Source organism: Lithobates pipiens, unplaced genomic scaffold (assembly GCF_037356315.1).
Source record: "Lithobates pipiens isolate NorthernLeopardFrog02 unplaced genomic scaffold, aLitPip1_a1.2 Scaffold_13, whole genome shotgun sequence".
Lineage (NCBI taxonomy): Eukaryota > Metazoa > Chordata > Amphibia > Anura > Ranidae > Lithobates > Lithobates pipiens.
The window spans coordinates 396,565,623-396,586,752 of NW_027507718.1; the positions used below are offsets into that span (position 1 = coordinate 396,565,623).

General features: G+C 42.5%; 1 protein-coding gene across 2 annotated transcripts in view; it reads left to right on the forward strand.

The window, feature by feature from the left end:
* Nucleotides 1-426: 426 nt before the first annotated feature.
* MTUS1 (microtubule associated scaffold protein 1) overlaps nt 427-21,130 on the forward strand; it is a 390,210-nt gene continuing 369,506 nt past the window's right edge. The window contains exon 1 of one of the 2 annotated variants that reach the window (XM_077477385.1): nt 427-564. The gene's annotated coding sequence lies outside the window, so the exon portion shown is untranslated. Of the gene's footprint in view, nt 565-13,321; nt 13,514-21,130 lie in introns of those variants that run through there. The other variant, XM_077477386.1, reaches the window with a different exon arrangement.

Below are 21,130 nucleotides of genomic sequence, written 5' to 3' on the forward strand. Positions count from 1 at the left end.
CTTGCATAACCAATGCGTGTTATCATTTGCATGTGCACACGAGTGCACTATTTTTACCATAGCAAAGAATTGATCAAAGCCAATCTGGCCATTTAGTTTGGTTCTCCAATTAACTGGCACACGGTAAAGCCGTGAAAGGCGGCCGGGGGGGTGTCCAGCCGGGAGATGGTGAAGAGTAAGGTGCTTCAGTCACAGAAAATATGTAGGCCAAATTCTATAAAATGTGAGTCCAGCCCGCAGAATGCTTTATTCTTCTGCTAGACTTGAAGATTCATTATAATAAGCATTCCAGTCAAACTGGAACTTTCAGTAATGAGTCATTTATTGGGACCTTATTGCAAATTCAGTTACTGTCACAGTTGCAAGTAAAACAAGCGAATGGACTGACTTTGCATGTACCCCTCCTGTATAGTGCGAGGTTGACTGTTAATGATCAACAAGAAATGTCGGGTCAATTTCTAGTGACCTGTCACAGTGGATATTGTACCTTCTGTATCGAGTCTGGGCTGTTAGGCCGTTGTGTCATTACAATGACTGTACAAGGAGTACTTACAGCTGATTGAGGTAAGACGTTTATGAGGGGTATTTTTTGTCCTTTAAAATTGTCTCGTATGTCTGTGTACTAAGATTAGTTGGTTTAGATCCTTCACTTTGTTGTACTTTTTTGTTTGGAACTCGTTTTGGGCTACAGAGCATTCCCAGCCTGCACAATAAATGTACTTCTGTTCTTATTGTGCTCTGGTTATATATGCTGATAAATACTCTTTAGACCAGCTGTGTTCTAGTTACTTTTGTGGCTTTTTATTTACATTTTTTTTTTTTTTTATAATTTTCTTGAAACATTTTGTAATTGGGGTTTCACAGGGTTCGGCCTCACTTTCTCTCTATTCCAGAAATAGGATGTTGGACCTTCCAAACTAATTAAAATATAATATGGTTAGGTGCTATTTAGAACTGTAATTTTCTGCCAGCATCCCTAAAAGTACATGCAAAACACGAAATGTAACCACACTGGGACTTAACCACTTCGCGTCCAGGCCAATTCGGACATTTCTCTACTACGTGTTAAATTCATAATTCTTTTGCTAGAAAATTACATAGAACCCCCAAATATTATATCAGTTTTTTTTTTTTAGCAAAGACCCGAGAGAATACAATGGCAGTTGTTGCAACTTTTTATCTTGCATGGAAATCTCTATGATCATTATTCGGGGCTGGCGGATCCAGTGTCCAACTCACCGATGGAAGCGGTGAGTCGGTAGAAGCACTGGAGGGCGGCGGGAGGGGGGGGGCAGGACAGCCGCTATGATCATTCTTATGGTGCAGGGAATCGCCAGCTGAAAATGCCAATATCTGAATGATGTCTGTAGCCTCAGGCATCATTCAGTTATAACCCCAGAACTTCTAGGCCATCCCAGGACGCCCACCCGGCGCAAAGTGGGTAAAGGCAGAATGGAAAGTAGTAAGTATATGTGATTATACAAAGTTTATTTACAAACCGCAGAAAAATTACCTAAAGGGCATAGCAGCAACCAAGTTCGAGTACATGCAAACAGCCCTACTACTCTTATTGCTCCATACATATGGTCGGACATTCCGACCAAAAAATCCGTCAATTTTTTTTTCTGGCGGATTTTGGCCGAAACTTGTGTTGCATACACAGGGTTGCACGAAGTTGTCAGAAAATCCGATCGTTCTGAATGTGGTGATGTCAAACACATACGTGGGAATATAAACAGGCCAATAGCTTCCATCTTGGTGTATTCTGAGCATGCGTGGCACTTTGTCCGTTGGAATTGTCAACAAATGATGGGAATTTATACGATCGGATTTTGTTGTAGGAAAAGTTTTTAGATCCAGCTCTCAAACTTTGTTGGGCGGAAATTACAACAGAATAAGTTGGATGGAGCCCACACACGGTCGGATTTTCTGACCACATGATCCAATTGCACATTTTCCGTTGGAAAATCCGACCGTGTGTATGGGGCATAAGAGTAATGGACTGGAGCTTGGTCATCATAGGTGTTCACAGGGTAGATCCCAAAACGTTTTGGAAAAGCTTTTTTTCTTCAGGGAACGTAGTTTGCACTAATCTATAATACAATTGCAAAGCTATAAGTATTCACAATTGCAACTAAAGTAATAAAATACAGGTGCATAGGAAACAGGCTGATATCAATATGGTACTTAAAATGTTCGAGCATAAAAAGATTGGCAAATCCCGCCAGAAACGATGGCTCAGCGCTGCATACCCGGCGCCAGTGAGGACCGTATAGTAAGGTAGGCATGTCCAACCATATCAGTGGGTGACAATTTGGTTCAGAGTGAATACAAGGGTTCAGCATGTAGGGACACGTGCAAATGATTTGGCACCTTACCTGGAGAGGTTTCCCCTATTGCTAATTTATGGATTCCAATGTCAAATACGTCTAACATAATGAACGCATGTTCTATTACATGACGCTGTGAACTGCCAGACTCTAGGGATAGTTTACTTCTATGCAAATGTAGGTGTTTTTGTCGGAAATGCCAAATCGAAGGCACCCCACTGGTGGCAGTGGGGTGCCTCCCCCATCTGATCTATAACAGTACACACACCTTCAACGTGGGGGTGGTATGTTGGTGGGGGCAGTCACCCACCCTCCTTTTTCTGGCAAAGCAATTTGTCCCCATGTTTGTTTGGACAAGGTTCTCTTCCCACGACCATGGCCTGGTGGTTTTTGGGGTGCGGTGATTGACTTATCGCAATATGGACTCGCCCACCATATCCCCATCAGAATTCACAGATCAGCGCTTTTCGTTATTGGCTGCAATTGCTGATGTTTTCTAGCATGACCATTCATCAGAAGCTGGCAGTTAAACCTGTTTGTTTTTTTGTTTTTGTTTTTTATTGAACAGACAGCAGTAAACCTGTTTCAAATATTTCCGTACATGTGTATTGGGCTTTAGGGTGGATGGCTGTGTAGGGAGGTGTCAACACGGGTCTGATCATTAGAGGACAGGCGGGCTGTTCTCCCAGCATAGTCAGAAAACTGACCACCCTGGGATCAATGTGTTTAGCGTGGCCAGCTTGAAATGGGTACGCAAGAGGATTGGCAGGATCACCAGGTATTTCACAGGAAGGAAGCAATGCTAAGAGAACAGCATACTTTTTAACGCAAGTACAGGCAAATCAGCAATAATACATGTTAGGCTTTATACTTATTAAAATATATTTTACTTTTTAGATTTTGTGGAGCAAAGCATTGCACAGGATTACTGATCTAATTCTGTACCCAATATTGCATAGGATTGTATCCTTATAAACAACCAATTCACAATATCCTCCAACTTGCCACTTCAAACACGAAAGACCTGCTAACTGAACAAGCATAGCTTTGTAGAAGTGTTTTCTAAATTCTTAAGGCAATCCTATATTTATAAAATATGACGGTGCCTGAATGTAATGTAAATATGCAGTGTTCCTGTGTACCGTGAGTAGCTGAACTATGAAGCATTTAGTACACGGCCTGTCGCCGGGTCATTTACGGCTCTGCCCAAACACTGGTTTCTAATTTGTAACCTATGATTTATTTACACATGGTCATGGAGAAATCTCTGAATGTATGTAATAATGCTGTGCTGGATTCCTCCTCCGTCAGTGTTTACTAGGGAGGTCATGTGACTCAGCTGTCAGCTACGCGGGATATTTACTGTGTGTGGATGTCCTAGCAATGTGTGTTCATAACTAAACCAAATGACTGTGTTCTGTTACTATGCTAGTCACGGGCTTTAATATGTTTGTTGTTGCTAGTTGAACTAAGTTATCAGCCTCTACCTTAACTGTTAGGTATTGAATGCACCAAATCAAAGTATCTCAACTTTCAGATTGTGTCTGCTGCCATGGCTTATTTGTTTTACTTGTCTTTGTTTGGACTTGTAAGTAGGAGGCAGATTGGAGGTATCATAACTTCATGGCATCATACACCAATATAAAGGGGTGCTCTGCAAACACTACTGATTTCTTTGTAGAGAAGCTAGAGACCAGGTCACAAAGTATATGGGGAAAAATACATAGAGAAGTGTGTTTTGCTTCAAGCGGTATTCAACCCAAAAATGAATTTATTGCAGCTTAGCTATTCTGTGCTAGTTACATGGCACCTGGGCCAATGGGAGCCCACTGTACCATATTCAGGAATGCCCATAGTACTTTTACTGCTGGCTGGGTCACCTACGTTGGGGGCGCACGTCACTCCTGTGATTTCTTGTTCACAGGACACAGCATATTGCAGCTCCCATGAACACTGTTCACAAAGATCACAATCTCAACAAAGCTGGAAAGAATGAATTTCATTCAGAACAGCTGTCACTGCTATAGTAATGCTACAATGGTCCAGGTACTATTTGACACATGAGGGCTAAATCAGAGCACCCTGTACCTTGTGATTTTAGCTGTAGACAATCGGAGATCACTAGTAGTAATAGCCATCATGAATTTAACCCATTCAGAACAGTTAAAAACATTGCTGATGCAACTAACTACAATCAAGTGTAAAAAAAAAAAAAAAAACCTTCACAAATGTGGTTTAAAAAAATCTTTTACTGTAATCCGTTCGTATCCCTCATCACCAATACACCAGTTCTATGATGACGATGTACTGCACAAGTGGCCAGTATGTACCACCTCAATACAGGAATACCATACACTTACACCCCCTTCCTGCCCAAACCAATTTTCAGCTTTCAGTGCTCAAACTTTGAATGATAATTACTCAGTCATGCTACACTGTACCCATATGAAATTTGCATCTTTTTTTTCACACAAATAGCTTAATTTTGGTGATATTTAATCACTAGTGGGTTTATTTTTTGCGCTATAAATAAGACCATACGTTTTGTGAAAAAAACCTTTCTTTGTCATCAAATTTTGCTAATTAGTAATTTTTCTAAATAGATTTTGGCCAATATGTATACTGCTACATAGCTTTGGTCAAAATAACCCAAATTAGTGTTTATTATCTGGTCTTTGTGAAAGTTAGTCTACAAACTATGGTGCCAATCACTGAAAATTACATCTGATCAGTCCTTCAGTACATCAGTTGTATCTAATTTCTTGAGACGCTAAAGGCTCCTTCACAAGGACATGTCTGTGTACGGAGTCCGCTCTGCTCACTGGGGGATGCACTGCTGACATCCGTCAATCCATACAGGTATATGGAGCGTCCATTCAGGTCCTCCTAAAAAAAAACTGACAGGCGGACCTGAACGGACAGTCCGTGTGAAAGAGGCCTAACAAGTCAGGAATGTACACTTACCCTCCCAAATGACCCCATTTTTAGAGTAGACATTCCAAGTTAAGTAGGTAGCATGGTGATTTTTTATTTTTTTTTTGAACTTTTTCCCACATTTCTTTGCAAAATAACACCCCAAAATACATTCTGCTACTCTTCCTGTGTATGGCCATACCACCTGTGTGAGACTTGCACAGCCTGGCCACATACAAAGGCCCAACATTGAAGTAGCACCTTCAGGCGTTCTACAAGCTTAAATTACACATTTAATTTCTCAACCACCTATTACACTTTTGAAAGCCCTGAAGCACTAGGTCAATGAAATTGTGACCGTTTTGTCAAAATGACCGTTTTGGTAGGCCAACAACCCAACGTATAATCATCTGAGGTATATTGAGTCTTTTGAATGGCTTTTTTTTTTCACACAAAGTTGTCAATTTATAAGAGATTTCTAACACATGTCCTGGCCACATACAGAGGCCCAACATTCAATTAGTACCTTCAGGAGTTCTAGGATCATAAATTACACATCTCATCTCATTTCATTCCTACCTATTACACTTTTTGAAGGTCCTTGAGCACCAGGACAGTGGAATTGCCCACAAAATGACCCAACTTCTCTTCTATGAGGCATGGGCTGGTGACATGTACTCGGGTACTCTGATGGGCTGGTGACAGGTCCTCTTTATTTGGGGGGTGGGAGACAATCAGTGTGATTGGTGTACACTGTAGCAGTAACAAGATGGACTGTACAGGGCTGCGCGCACCCGATCGCGTGCATGCCCTGTTTAAATGGACGGAAGTCATATGTTGCCCATCCAGAACAAGAGCCATGCTGATTGGCCACCATATGATGGTCAAGTGGATAAACAAAAAAATTGTGAAAACAAAACCTTTCTAAATTTTACAATCATTTGGACAAAACATTACAACTTCAAGTAACTCTCCATGCCGCTTACTGAATACCCCAGACTGTCTTTTTAAAACTTGGTCTTTTGGGGGTATTTGTACTATCCTGGCATTTTAATGGGCTTAAATGAGATAGGCTTTAGTACATCAGGATTGATCAATCTATGAATTTCTCAAACCAATTGACCACTTCCTGACCAGTGCATGCCGATGTACGCCGGCAGAATGGCACGGGCAGGCATATTGGCGTACAGGTACGCCCAATCTTTAATGCCGCCCTGCCATGGCGGGCCGCTGGTCGGGACCCCCGTGTCAATTTTGTTTGGGAGCAATTGTCAGTTAAAGCGACGCAGTGCCGAATCGCAAAAAGTGGTCTGGTCTTTGACCTGCAAAATGGTCCGGGGCTGAAGTGGTTAATATACTCCGAGATTTTTTATTTTTATTTTTGCCAAAAATGTAGCAAAATACATTTTTACCTGTATTTATGAAAAGTAGAAAATTAACTTTTTGCTATAGAAGCAAAAAAAGTTAATAATCCAGTGGTGATTACCACCAAAAGAAAGCGCTATTTGTGTGAAACAAGATATAACTTTGATTTGCTTAGTGTTGCATGACTGTGCAATTTCCAGTTGAAGTAGCACAGTGCTGAATAGGGGAAAAAATGTATTGGTCATGAAGGGGTTAAAACCTCCCAGAGGTCAAGAGGTTGAATGTTTTTTGCAGTAAAATGTGTTTGCCTGCCTGGTCACTTTATTTTGTGGTGCTGTAAACTGAGCTGCTCAGCTTAAAGCGATAGGTTGATGTCTTCCCCTTCTGGTTAATGAAATGGCCTGAAGACTTGCACTCAGAAGAATATGCTGGTCCTAGACTGTTGGGTCAGGTGAGTATTAAGCCTTTAGTTCTCCTTTTAGGCCTTGTTTACGCTGGTGTGACATGTGCTCAGACTTTGAGAGCACAAGCTGCATGACAAGTCACGTCCTTAAAGTGCAAAGGAACCGTTCTTATAGGAGCATCTTGAGTGGTTGTAAACCTCAGACATGACATTTAAGGGGGAAAAAGTGCATGTTATACGCTGATAAATACGGTACCTTGCCTCCTGCAGCTATAACCCCCATTAATTAAGCACTTATAACCACCTCCCAGGCAATGCAGGTATATCGGGTTGCCGTTGATTTTTAACCTTGATCATACGGGTAGTAGACAAAGATAGTAACAGTGTTTACCATTTAAAATTTTTCTGTATCATACAGAAAAGCTTCCATACCGAGGGTTGAAGCTGGACGCCCTGCAGCATAAACTTGGCTGCCAGCATGTGCCTTAACTGTAGATGGAAGAAAAGAGGTGTTAGGGACACACAATTCATCACTCAGGGCTGCACACTATTTAAAGATCCCAGAGCAAAACAGCTGGTGAGCGTTTTTAGGTCCATCACGAGCCCAGCGTTGCACATCAGGTAGCTAGGTAGCTAGATAATGCCTTGGTAGCGGCACAGGTGGCTCTTATGTAGACATATTGAACCCATATTGAACCCTGATAAACTTAAGAATGGACCCTATCCCACTATAGGGCCAGATGTCCTGAAGCTGTACTTGAGTGAAAAAACGTATAGGAATCGAAAATCCATTTAATGGTGGGTTGGCAGAGCCTGCTCATCAGGTAGCTGAGCAGGCTCTGCCAACCCACCATTAAATGGATTTTCGATTCCTATACGTTTTTTCACTCAAGTACAGCTTCAGGACATCTGGCCCTATAGTGGGATAGGGTCCATTCTTAAGTTTATCAGGGTTCAATATGGGTTCAATATGTCTACATAAGAGCCACCTGTGCCGCTACCAAGGCATTATCTAGATCAGGACAATAACTGTCGGCTGGGCGACTGCCAGTCATTGGGCAACGCCAAGCCCCCCTCTGTACTGGGAGTTGTAACGTTTCTAGGGGTAAGAGGATGCCCATAGAAAGGAGGTGAGTTGGACATTAATAGCCATAAGTTTTTTACAAAACACATTGCAATTATCTTTAAGTACCTATAACGATATTTTAGTTCCCAGTTACTGAAATTTGTTGACTACTTGAAGTGGTATAGGACTAGGTTGGATTAAGGGGTCCAAAGGAATAACACTAGATTTGCTCCAATTAACCTTAAAGCCCGAGAAGATCCCCAATTGTGATATTACCTGGCTTAAAGGGGTTGTAAAGGTAAATTTTTTTATTTTCTACATAGGTTCCTTTAAGCTAGTGCATTGTTGGTTCACTTATCTTTTCCTTCGATTTCCCTTCTAAATGTTTTTTTTTCTTTGTTTTCTTTGTCTGAATTTCTCACTTCCTGTTCCCCCTCAGTAAGCTGTTCAGTAAGCTGTTCTGGCTGACTAACCACCAGCTCGGATGATGGTGAGAAGTTTACTGAGGAGAAACAGGAAGTGAGATATTCAGACAAAAAAAAAACATTTAGAAGGGAAATCAAAGGAAAAGTTAAGTGAACCAACAATGCACTAGCTTAAAGGAAACTATGTAGAAAATAAAAAAATTACTTTTACAACCCCTTTAAGTCAGCTGAGTCTGCCAGGTACAGAAGTATATCATCGGCATATAAGGAGATTTTCTCCTCCCAGGTCATTAATCTTGCACCCCTTAATTGCTCTCTTGTCTAAAGAGTGCCACCAGTGGCACAATGGCGTTGACCAGCAGTAGGGGGGAAAGGGGCCAACCCTGCCTAGTACCACGGTACAGGGGTAAAGCTAAAGTAATGTAATCACACGAAGGCGTGCCATAAGTTACAAGTACAGTGGCTTAACCCATGACATAACTTTGTCCAAAGCCCAACCTCAAGGATTGCACATGGATATGGCCATTCGATGGAATCAAGCACTTGATGCGTGTCAAGCAGTACAGTGTCTGCATCAGGGCCACATGTCTGAAGATTTTTAAATGGACGGCATTAATGGCTGTGGCGCATCCTGGGATAAGTCCTGTTTGATCAGATTTGATCAGATCAACGGTAACTGTATTTAAGCGACGGCCCAGGACTTTTGCCAAAATGTTGGCGTCTACATTTATCCATGTGATGGGTCTATAAGACTCAAAATATTTGGGATTCGTTTTCGGTTTTGAGATTAGGACGATTAACGCCTCACGTAAAAAAGTTTGATACCACTCGGTTGATTAGCCATCTAGCCCCAGGTCCTGTTTGGGTAAAAGGAAAATTGCAGCAGCTATTTCCTCCCATGTGATGGGGCACTCCAAAGTGTCAACTTCAAATTCAGGTAGGACAGATGAGTCAATACAGTCCGATTCTGACAACAAGTCTGCCTGATCATAGGCTCTAGAAGCATACAATTGAGTATAAAAATCAGTAAAGACTTGTCATCTCCTCTGGTGAAGTTTGGAGCCTATTGGTATGATGCAAGGTATGGAGGTAGGCAGCGATTCAATTCTAGCCAAATATGCTAAAATCTTAGCATTTTTGTTGCCAAACTCAAAGAGCCCCTTTTTTTTTTGCTACAACAGATTCTTCTGAGTTTTTTCCACCAGACCCAGATCAAGCTGCCTCCTTGAGTCCCTCCGCAATTGGTTGAGGTGAGATTTTTAATGCTTTCTAACTTTGTGGATGAGGCAGAGGCTTCATGGTTTGCAACATTCCAGGCCCGGTCCTCCCCTGAGGTTTTTGATGCTGGCTATGGTGCCACGTAGGGTAGCTTTAAAGGCATCCCATGCTGTACTCATTGCAGTAACTTTACAATTTTCATTGTAGTAATAGCAAATATGTTTGGCAGTATAAAAGATGTTGTTTATTTATTTTTTTTTTTATTTTTTTTCCAACCATAGTGGACCAAATGCCATAAAGTATATCCCCTAGAGGAGGACATTTTCCTCATAATTAGGAGTGCACTGAGGTAATTAAGGGACCTCCAAATACCCTAGACAGGATATGGGGGAGACACCAGCCCAGATCAATAAAGGGGAGAAAATTATAGGTAGTGAAATAACAGGAATATTCTCGTGTCTGCGGGTGCCTGCAACACCAACAGTCCTCTAAATTATACTTTGCAATATCTTTGGCTAAAGCAGAAGAGCACACTCAGAATGAAATTTATCTAGTGTCAGAGTACTGTATTAAAATTCCCTGCTATAATTAATGGACCGTCAGGGTGGTAAGCTACACTTTAATCCAAGGGACGAAAAAGGGCAAGATTAGGCAAAGGCACAGCAAACCTTTTGCCAGTCTCTGGCCAGCAGGAGGGGATATCATAGCTCTTGCTGGCGTGAAACTGATTCTTTCTGGAAATGGGTGTATGGAAGCGTCCCAGGAGGAAGAACTAGAAGCATTAAAGTAAAGGATAACCATCTTCAACGGCCTTGTGGTATTAAGGCACAAATGCAAAGGGGTAACGGACATGGTAAAGATCCTCCTTATTTTCCCAAGAAGTTAAGCCATCGATCCACTTCTGCAGAAGTTGCAAACAAAATAGGACTTTACCCATATTTATCTGACACAGCCTCGTAAGATACAGCAATCTATAAGGGAGGTGGCTATCTCTCAGGTGCTTCTTTACCCCCTTAATTGCTGCTCTTCGTTAATGCGCTGCAGCAGGAAAATTGGTGAAAATGGTGATGACATTATTATTATGCAGACCAGGTAGATCCTGAGCCCTTCGCAAAGCCACACCTCGATCCTGAAAATGCAGAATTTTCGCAAACATTCACAACGGACCACCCCCCCCCCCCCCCCCCCCCGACTGAGGGGGCCAGAGAGGGATCCTGCAAGCTTTCTTTGGTGAATAAGGGAGAAAAGTTATTGGCCCCCAGCATCTTCATCCATTCTATAAGACAATTTCCTGGGGGGGGATTCTTCCCCACTGATCCCTCCGGGAACCCCAAGAATCTCAAATTATTCCTACTGAGCCAGTATTCCATATCTCCTATCTTGGCTGGCTGTGTTTGCTGTTCTGATTGTATATCACAAACTGCTGCATATAGAGGGGATAAATCATCCTCAACTGTGCTGACCCTCTGCTCAGCATTACACTTCCTCAACTTGTGGACATCTTTCAGGAGTGAGAAATCTACCCAGAGAGTTTTGATCTGGGGGGGTAAGAGGATTTAATGGCCACCATGATTTGTGAGCGTGTCGGCTTCTGTGACTGCTCTCCAGGGTCAAGCTGGTCTGTCTCCCCCTTATCCATATCCCCTGACTCACTAGAGGGCGGAACATACCTACAGCCACACAATTACTTTAAATGGTTTGTCTCAAGGCTCTGATTGCCCATTTTGCAGGAATGCTTGGTCTGTTAACCACTTTAAGCCCGGACTATTTTGCTGGTCAAAGACCAGACCACTTTTTGAGATTCGGCACTGCATCGCTTTAACTGACAATTGCGCGGTCGTACAACGTGGCTCCCAAACAAAATTGGCGTCCTTTTTTTTTTTTTTTTTTTCCCCCCCCCCCACAAATAGAGCTTTCTTTTGGTGGTATTTGATCGCCCCTGCAGTTTTTATTTTTTGCACTATGAAGAAATATATAGCGACAATATTGAAAAAAGCATTATTACTTTTTGTTATAATATCCCCCAAAAATATATAAAAACATTTTTTTTCACCCCAGTTTAGGCCGATATGTATTCTTCTACTTATTTTGGTGAAAAAAAATCGCAATAAGCGATTGGTTTACGCAAAAGTTATAGCGTTTACAAAATAGGGGATAGTTTTATGACATTTTTTTATGAATTTTTTTTTTTTTTTTTTTTTTTTTTTAAACTAGTAATGGCGATCAGCGATTATTGTGACTGCAACATTATGGCAGACACATCGGACATTTTTGACACATTTTTGGGACCATTGTCATTTATGCAGCAATCGGTGCTATACAAATGCACTGATTCCTGTGTAATGACACTGGCAGTGAAGGGGTTAACCAGGGGTGGTGTCTTGTCTAATAACGTCCTCCATCGGATAGTGTCCGCTGTGTACTGCGCATGCGCAGTACACAGCAACACAGATTCCGAAAATTGCCAAGGATGAACGGCGCCTGCGCCGTGAGTCCAGGTTCTATCCCCACTATCTAAGTGGACATAGAGTAGGAATAAAAAAGAGCTGAGCGCAGCGAGGCCGAGCCCGAAGCATGGCGAGCGAAGCTCGCCCGTGAGGGGCCCTTTAATATTCGCAACCCTATGTCCGCTTGGATGGTGGGGCTACCACCTCCACTCACGGCGCAGGCGCCGTTCAGCTTCGGAAATTTTCCGAAGCTTCGTCTAATCCGTACTGCGCATGCGCAGTACGGGGCGGACGCTATATGATGGCCGGACACTATACGGCAGAACAGTGGCAGTGTAGGGGTTAAGTGTTCCTAGGGGCGTGTTACTAACTGTGGGGTGGTTGGGCTGTGAGTGTACACTGATCTCTACTCCAATCACATGGAGTAGAGATCAGGTCACTTGTTGCTAGGCAGAACGGGGAGATGCTGTTTACAACGGCATCTCCCCATGAGACTATCACGGGTATCCCCACGGTGATGGTCCGCGGGACCCGCGACCAGACTCACGGGGGTCCCGACCGGCACGCAATGGCAGGGCGGCATATAGAAATAGACGTGCCTGCACACCAATATGCCTGACTGTGCCATTCTGTCGACATACATCGCCATACGCCGATCGGGATGTGGTTAAAGGAAGCTGAAAAATAAGACTTGCTGGACAGAAGGCCACGTGGAAATAAAGGAACAAAACCTAAAAAGCCACCACATCTAAAAATTAAGCTTCAATATATTACTATTTGGGGTTTAATACTGTGTTCACTTTGCCCAGTGTCACCTTCTAGCGTTAAGGGTGCTTTAAGCCAGTTCCCCCAAAGATCTCACACGTAGGCTCTGTAGATGATATATTATGCCTGGACACAATGCTGTCCTCAGATATGTCTCTGTAGCATTGTTCTGTGGCTGTTCCTTGAAATCAATGTACACATGGCTCATGGTTGTGCCTATGATCTTGGATGTTGCCACCTAGAGTCTGTGTTCAGCTTTTCTTATTTTAAGAAATGCATTTTCAAATAATGCTTAGCAAAAACTCCTCCTTTCTACACCCTTAGGCTACTGAACTTTAATCCGTGACAGAGCCAGTACACCGCACCCCTCCTTCGCTTTTCCTGCACCAAGTCTGCTCCATGTCCTGAAATGATTGCAAAACCTGATTCACCGCTAGACATACTGTATTTACATGGTATAATTATGCATTCCTTTCTCTCCCGGATATCATTTCTTCGTTTTTTTTGTTATCTTCTATTTACTTAAGAGTTAAGGTCCCCGGCCGATGCTTTACTGTCAGATGAGATCAGGTGGCACACAGGTACAGTCATTAAACTCCATTTTACTTCTGTTCCTCTCAATGTTTACCTGTTTGTGAGTGTCTGGAAGGGAGTACATGTGCTTATTGAATTCCAAAATAAGTTTCCTTTCCTTGGTGAACAAAACCCTTGAAGTATCATTCAGATTGTCATATGAGAAGTGCCCGAGGCCTAATAATTGTATGTATGCCATGCATGTCAGTTATCTAAAAGGTGACTTCTATGTGTAACTTATTTGAGGGACATTTTGTTTAGCAGCAAGCACAGCTGCTCTCAACATATCATCTGAAATGTGAACTGTCTGTATTTCTCACAGAACAGTGTTATTGGTAAGCTAACTTGCTTTGCAGCTCTGAGTTCCTGGTGTCCGTTCTCACCAGAACTCTTCTCAAGAGACCATTTGAAGGTTTTCTTTGTGGGTTTCCTTCGACATCTAAACTCCAACAATTCCAAAACATCTAGTTGGGTTACTGCCACCCTAGAAATGTCCCATTTGTCTCTTGCGCTTCTATGTGGCCTTGTTTACACAGGCTCCAGCTTCTACAAGAGCATTGCGTACTGCAAGCTTTTTGTAAAGCATTTGTTAACTGTGGACTGGTGTATTTATTCAACCTTACTATGTAGCTAAATTTCATTTGCACTGTAATAAAGGGTGTTTGGAATGAAGCCTAAAGCATAGTACACTGATGCTGCCCAAATGTCGGGCGGCATCGGCCCGGTCAGGCAGAATCTGGCCGTTCATGCTGTCCCCCCTGTCAGAACATAAATTGTTAGTCAAATTGTTGGTACAGCAGCTCTGATCTGAGCTGTCAGTTTTGTTTGTTTTCGTTCAATCCTAAAAAATAACTAGTAGTTTCACACACCACATTAGTGTGAATCTAGCCTTAATTAGCGGCCCGAATCCAGACCCAGTCCATGCCTTACCTGAACCACCATCGTTCTGCCCACAGCCATCACTGCTGCTGCTGGTATTCTTTCTTAGAGCTGCCAGCAGGACAGCTCTGGATAGGGAGCGGGGGCTGCCAGAGTTGACAATCAGTCTTGGCAACCAATCACTGGCTTGCAGCACCTGCCCTCTGTCCAAACCTGTTGTGCCTCCTGCCCTCGTCTATGTAAGGTAGTGCAGGAGGGGTGATGTGAAGGAGTGCTGGAGACAGTATACCTGCCTAGGACAGTAATACCGAGACTTAGTCAGTAAGGGGGGAGGAATGGGGGATAAGGACAACAATGTGAAGGCAAGTGATGTGAAGGGGGACTGAGGATGCCAATGTAAGAACAGGATTGTGGTATGAGAATTGATTTTCATATAAGTATGCATGTTTGCATGGGTATGGCACCCCATTCGTTTTAATGGGATGCCCTGTCTATGAGAAACGCAGGGAAAAGTCCCAAACCATGTGGTTTAGGTGTGAAAATCTATTTTAGGTGCTGATGTTTAGGGGTGCCAATAAGAATGAATGGAATCCCCACATATCTGCTAAACTGCAGCGCATTTCACTGTGGGACAGGAACGCTTGTTGTTTTGCACATTTTCCCCAGCCACAGTGAAGGATATGGTCCATAGCACAAACATGCAATTCAGACCTGCTGGAAGAAAATTTTACTGACTGGACTTGGATGTATTGGCATTCTATTCCCCTGCTCTAGAGCAGTTTATCATCAGTCTACAGTAGAAGTCTAAAGTTCTTTAAAGGGGTTGTAAAGCTTTGTTTTTTTATTTTCTAAATAGGTTCCTTTTAATCTAGTGCAGTGATTCTCAACCAGGATTCCGTGGAACCCCTAAGGTTGCTCCAGAGGTTGCTAGGGGTTCCTTCAGCATTGGTCACTTTGTGCCTCTCATATAAGTTCCCACTGACACCATTGATCTTTTTTGCTATCTGTAAGGAGGCAATTCTTCCCAATGACCATCACACTAATCTATCATGAGTTGTAGATTTCTGATTTTTAGCAGAGGTTCCTGAAGACCCGAGAACTATTTCAAGGTTTCCTCTGTGTTGAAAAGGTTGAGAAAGGCTGATCTAGTGCATTGTTGGTTCACTTTCCTTTTCCTTCGATTTCTTTTCTAAATTAGTTTTTTTTCCCCTCACTTCCTGTTTCTCCTCAGTAAACTTGACACCATCATCCGAGCGGTGTTTAGTCAGCCACAACAGCTTACTGAGGAGGAACAGGAAGTGAGAAATTCAGACAAAGAAAACCTTTACAAAACCTTTAAGTCGGATCTCTGCTCACCCTATTCATCCCTGAAGGTTCTTTCTCTGGTTTATATATACAGCTATCATTACGTACTACGAAAAAAAAAGTCTGAGTGGAAAACTAAATTCAGATTTATTGCTAGTAAGTTGGCTTCTTAAAGTTTTCAATATGTGGTTGCTCTAAATTGGAAGCATTTCAGATAATTTAATCTTTTAACGAGCATGCCTCTTATTCTCTCTGATTGGAATCAGAAGTTGTGTTTTTAGAGAAAGATAAAGCACAGTACCACTGTTAATAACGAATTGCTAATTTTGCGTATGTAAATGAATGATATAAATCTCTTGGTTTTTATAAATCCTTTATTGTATTTTTATTTTGGCAAGGAGACGTATTTTTAACATGGTTTTTGTGCATGTTTTTTTGTTTGAACATTTTGTAATGGGCAATAATTACCTTTTTGTAGCATAGTCCAGATTCCTTTTGATAAGTTAGCCTTCGGTATGGAGAGATGAGTCCTGGTAAAACGCAGGTACAAATGTATGTGACCTTTAGGGGACCACTATGGCTTATGAGGAATGGAGATCCCTAAGGCTGCTTTCACACTGCAGCGGGAGCGGCGTCGGCGGTAAAGTGCCGCTATTTTTAGCGGCGCTTTACCGTCGTTTTAGCGGCGGTGTGTGGGCACTAGCGGGGTGGTTTTAACCCCCGCTAGCGGCCGAAAAGGGGTTAAACCCGCCCGCAAAGCGCCGCTGCAGCGGCGCTTTGCCGGCGGTATTGCCGCGGTGTCCCATTGATTTCAATGGGTAGGAGTGGTGAATACACCGCTCCTTCACCGCTGCAAAGATGCGGCTAGCAGGACTTATTTCACCGTCCTGCCAGCGCATCGCTCCAGTGTGAAAGCCCTCTGGCTTTCACACTGGAGTTAAAGGGGCCGGTTTTTTTCAGGCGTTACACAGGCGCTATTTTTAGCGCTGTAACGCCTGAATACCGCCCCAGTGTGAAAGCAGCCTAAGTCAAGCTTTATATAAATTTGAAATTGCCTAGAAAAACACCATTTGTAAGCTGCACAGCTGCTCCAGAGACCGTGTAGGAATCTTTTAACAGCTTCCTAAGATTTGCTGTCCTCATTCACATAAATTCATAAATATCTAATTTCTGAGTATTGTTGTTAGTTGCTAGGGAAATGATGGATTTGAAGATTGTATCTACGGTTGCTGTCAGTAATGAGCTTGCTGAACCATGGACTTTCTCTTTTTTATTTTTTCTTATTTTATAGATAGTGCTGTGCATATTATGTGCAGTGTTTTGTATTGTAAGAATGTTGTTTAGAATATAGACGCTCAAATGGCAGCCATAGAAGTTGTTTGGTGTGCTGTGCTTTATCTAGCGGCTACGTGACTGCCAAGATCCCTGCACATTGACATAACACCTTTTGGATTGAGCAACTTCAATCCAGCCTAGAACAATAAGCGATTGTAGTTTCAGAGCTGTCACTAGCCAGTTGGTGCCGTCTGTGTGTGTTGGCCCTCAGATCCTTTGTTTCAAGGGTTCTTTCACATGCAGGATGCTGCAACATTTTACCATTCAGGCATAAGGCTGAAATAAAACTGGGAATACTCAATTTATGGATGGTGTGTGTGTATATGTATATGTATATGTATATGTATATATATATATATATATATATATATATATATATATATATATATAATATCTCTCTCTCTCTATATATATATATATATATATATATATATATATATATATATATATATATATATATATATATATATATATATATATATATATATATAATCTAGGCAAGAAGCAAAAAAGATAAAATAAAATAAAAATGAGAACCGTCCATTCATTAAATTTGCACAGCCCTGCTACATAAAACATTTTTTTTTTATTGAAATGAAAGTGGTACTAAATCTAAATGCTAACATTTATTATATTGCAGCGTTATCAGTTCTTAGATGTGCATTGGTTCTCCTTTAGGCATTCTTTTATTTTCACCTGGTGATCGTTAGTCCTTTTTATTTATTTTTTATTTATTTTTTTCCTTTTTTTAAATCTGTCCTAATATATCAAAGAGCTAAGAGAAACCATTTAGGCTTGATTCACACTGTTGCAACTTGGGATCCAACTTGTGAGACCCTAATGCCGGCATTCCCTGAAAGTTGCTTCAAGTCGCCAGCAAGTCACCTGGCAGACAGTTTTCACACTACAGCAACCTGAAAGTTGTGCGATTTACAAGCCTCGAAAGTGGCTCTAAAGACTTGAGTTTTTTTTTTTTTTTTACCTTTTTAACCACTTGCAGACCGGACCATTTTGCTGGTCAAAGACCAGACCACTTTTTGCGATTCGGCACTGCGTCGCTTTAACTGACAATTGCAGGGTCGTGCGACGTGGCTCCCAAACAAAATTGACGTCCTTTTTTTTTTTTCCCCACAAATAGAGCTTTCTTTTGGTGGTATTTGATCACCACTGCGGTTTTTATTTTTGCGCTATAAACAAACATAGAGCGACAATTTTGAAAAAAACGCATTATTTTTTACTTTTTGTTATAATATCCCCCAAAAATATATATAAAAAACATTTTTTTCCCTCAGTTTAGGCTGATACGTATTCTTCTACATATTTTTGGTAAAAAAAAAAAATAAGCGATTATTGATTGGTTTGCGCAAAAGTTATAGCGTTTACAAAATAGGGATAGTTTTATAGCATTTTTTTTTTTTTTTTTTTTTTTACTAGTAATGGCGGCGATCAGCGAATTTTATTGTGACTGCGACATTGTGGGGGACCCATCGGACATTTTTGACACATTTTTGGGACCATTGTCATTTATACAGTAATCACTGCTATATAAATGCAGTGATTCCTGTGTAAATGACACTGGCAGTGAAGGGAATAACCAGTGGGTGGCAGTGTAGGGGTTAAGTGTTCCTAGGGGTGTGTTACTAACTGTGGGGGGGTTGGGCTTTCATTTAGTTAACACTGATCTCTGCTCCAATCACATGGAGCAGAGATCAGCGTCACTAGTTGCTAGGCAGAATGGAGAAATGCTGTTTACACGGCATTTCCTCCATTCGGCCGCTCCGTGAGACGATCGCGGGGATGCCCGCGGCGATAGAGTCCGCGGCTCCCGCGACCGGACTCACGGGGGTCCCGACCACCGCCGCCGGCGCGCTCCCGATGGCAGGGCGGCATTGAATATTGGACGTACCTGTACGCCAATATGCCTGCCTATGCCATTCTGTCGACGTACATCGTCGTGCGCTGGTCGGGAAGTGGTTAATGTGTTAAGTTAAAAAACCAACCCACTATTTTACCCCACCTGCAAGACCTTTTTTCTGAAAAGAAAAATGACTGTTTGCTGTAATTGCTTATAAGTAGTAGCTGGAGTTTGGCTGTAATTTGTATCTAAATCTGTTGGCTCATCTTACACTCCCCGCAGACTGACAATGCTGTTTTCCAAAGATGACCCCATGCTCATTGATCCAGAGTGAGGGCACTTTAATACAGGTGTGTTACTGGCCAGATAATTTATAAATGGAGGAGGGGGTTGGGGAGAGTGAATGCAGCCACCACATCTAATGATCGATAAGTTATGATATAATACATTTTTTGGTTTAATACCACAAAGCAAGTGACATATTTATCTTTACATTAAAGGTGCATAAGCACTGCCAGCCCCATTGCTTGTCTAACCTGTAGTATGTACTTATGCCGTGCATTAAAATTAAGCCTCTAAATACCTTATTCTTTCTCCCTTATCAGTGACCACCTGTCGCGCTCTTCCTCCGCTGTATTTAGTAGGGAGGGAGGGGTTGAGCTCTCCCTCTGAAGTTTGCTGGGGCGGTCACGTGACCTCCCTCCCTAGTGTGTACATTGGAGAAAGAGCAACAGGCAGTCACGTGACTGCCGATAGGGGAGAAAGCATTTTAAAAAATGGCATACAGTATATATACTACAGGTTTTACTAGCAGTGCATGTAAGCAGTTATGTTTGTACAAGGGGCAGGGCATCCATTAAGGGAGCACGGGTGCCACCCCTATATGGTTAATTCATGCATAGCCATGTATCCATGGCCACCGTGGCTATTCCCAATTCAGACGTTTGGCCCTTTTTTCAGGGCACCTGAATTACAGTGGGGGCAGTGTTTTCTTGAGGCACCTGATTAGAGCCATAGGCTCTAATAGGCTTCAAAATAGGATGGCCTCGGAGTGCGGAGCATTGTGCTCGCAGCCCACCCAGGTGTGTTAGAAAAGCAAATGAATAGGCTTCTTTTTAACACTGAATTGCCTCCATCAATCAGGAAGCACGGGTCTGTAACCAGTTTCCTGATGGTCTGAAAGTTCATTTGATCCTATTGGACGCCTAGGAAGAGATGCATGGCAGATGCAACTGAGATCTGAGGACACAAACTCTGCCAGAGTGCAATCACAGCCAATCTCATGCCTGCCGATCCATGCTGCAGCAGGTGGTTTGCGGTGCCCCAGGGGGTGGTTGGGGATGTTGGTTTGTCACCTCCCCCAAAATAAACACCAGCCGCCACTAGTTTGCACTGCTCAGAACTGTGCTGGCAGGGGAGGGGGCGGCTCACACACTGACAGGCAGGGAGTGGGGGTGGAGGACACAGACACAGAGAGCAGCGCTGTGGATGATGGCGGCATGTGAACGGACTATGGGGTCAGGGCTCAGTAGCCATGATTAACTGTGGTCCGTTTACAGGGGGAGGGCAGAAACTGGCAGAATCAGCTTGGTGTTTCAGGTGGTAAAGGTGGCCAAATTACACAGCACAAGCACTGTTCTGCATAACATGCTTTAAAGGAACAGGATCCCTTCTTTATTTTTTATATTAGGATAATGCTTTAACGACTTCAAAACCCAGCACTTTTCCTGACCAGGCCCATTTTCAGCTCTTGGCGCTGTCACGCTTTGCCTATTACTCGGTCATGCAACACTACCCAATTGAAGTTTTTATCATTTAAAGTAGATGTAAACCCTAAAAAAAATTGAAATTAAGGCTTGTACAGCATAGGATTTCATGTCATCTGTGCCCAGTCTGGCCACGAAAATTTTAATCCAGCTCATAGCTGTCCTTTTATCTTTTTGAAGTGAGCTAAACATGGTCAGACAGAGAAATAGATGTGTTTCTCCCCCTTGCTGTGAGTGACTGGTGATTTACATATCTCATGCAGGAGTCTGACAGACATTCTATGTACTAACCATCCTCCCTCCTCTTCAGCTCTCCCACGATTGGCTGCTCCACACCTCAGCGTGATTGAGTATGCTGAAGTCATGTGGTGACTTTCCTGCGTTTTGATTGGATGTTGGTGATCATAGCATAAGTTCAGTATAAGAAATACACAGGAGAAAATGCATGTTGACAAGGGGAGTGTAGTGACTGACATCACAACTCC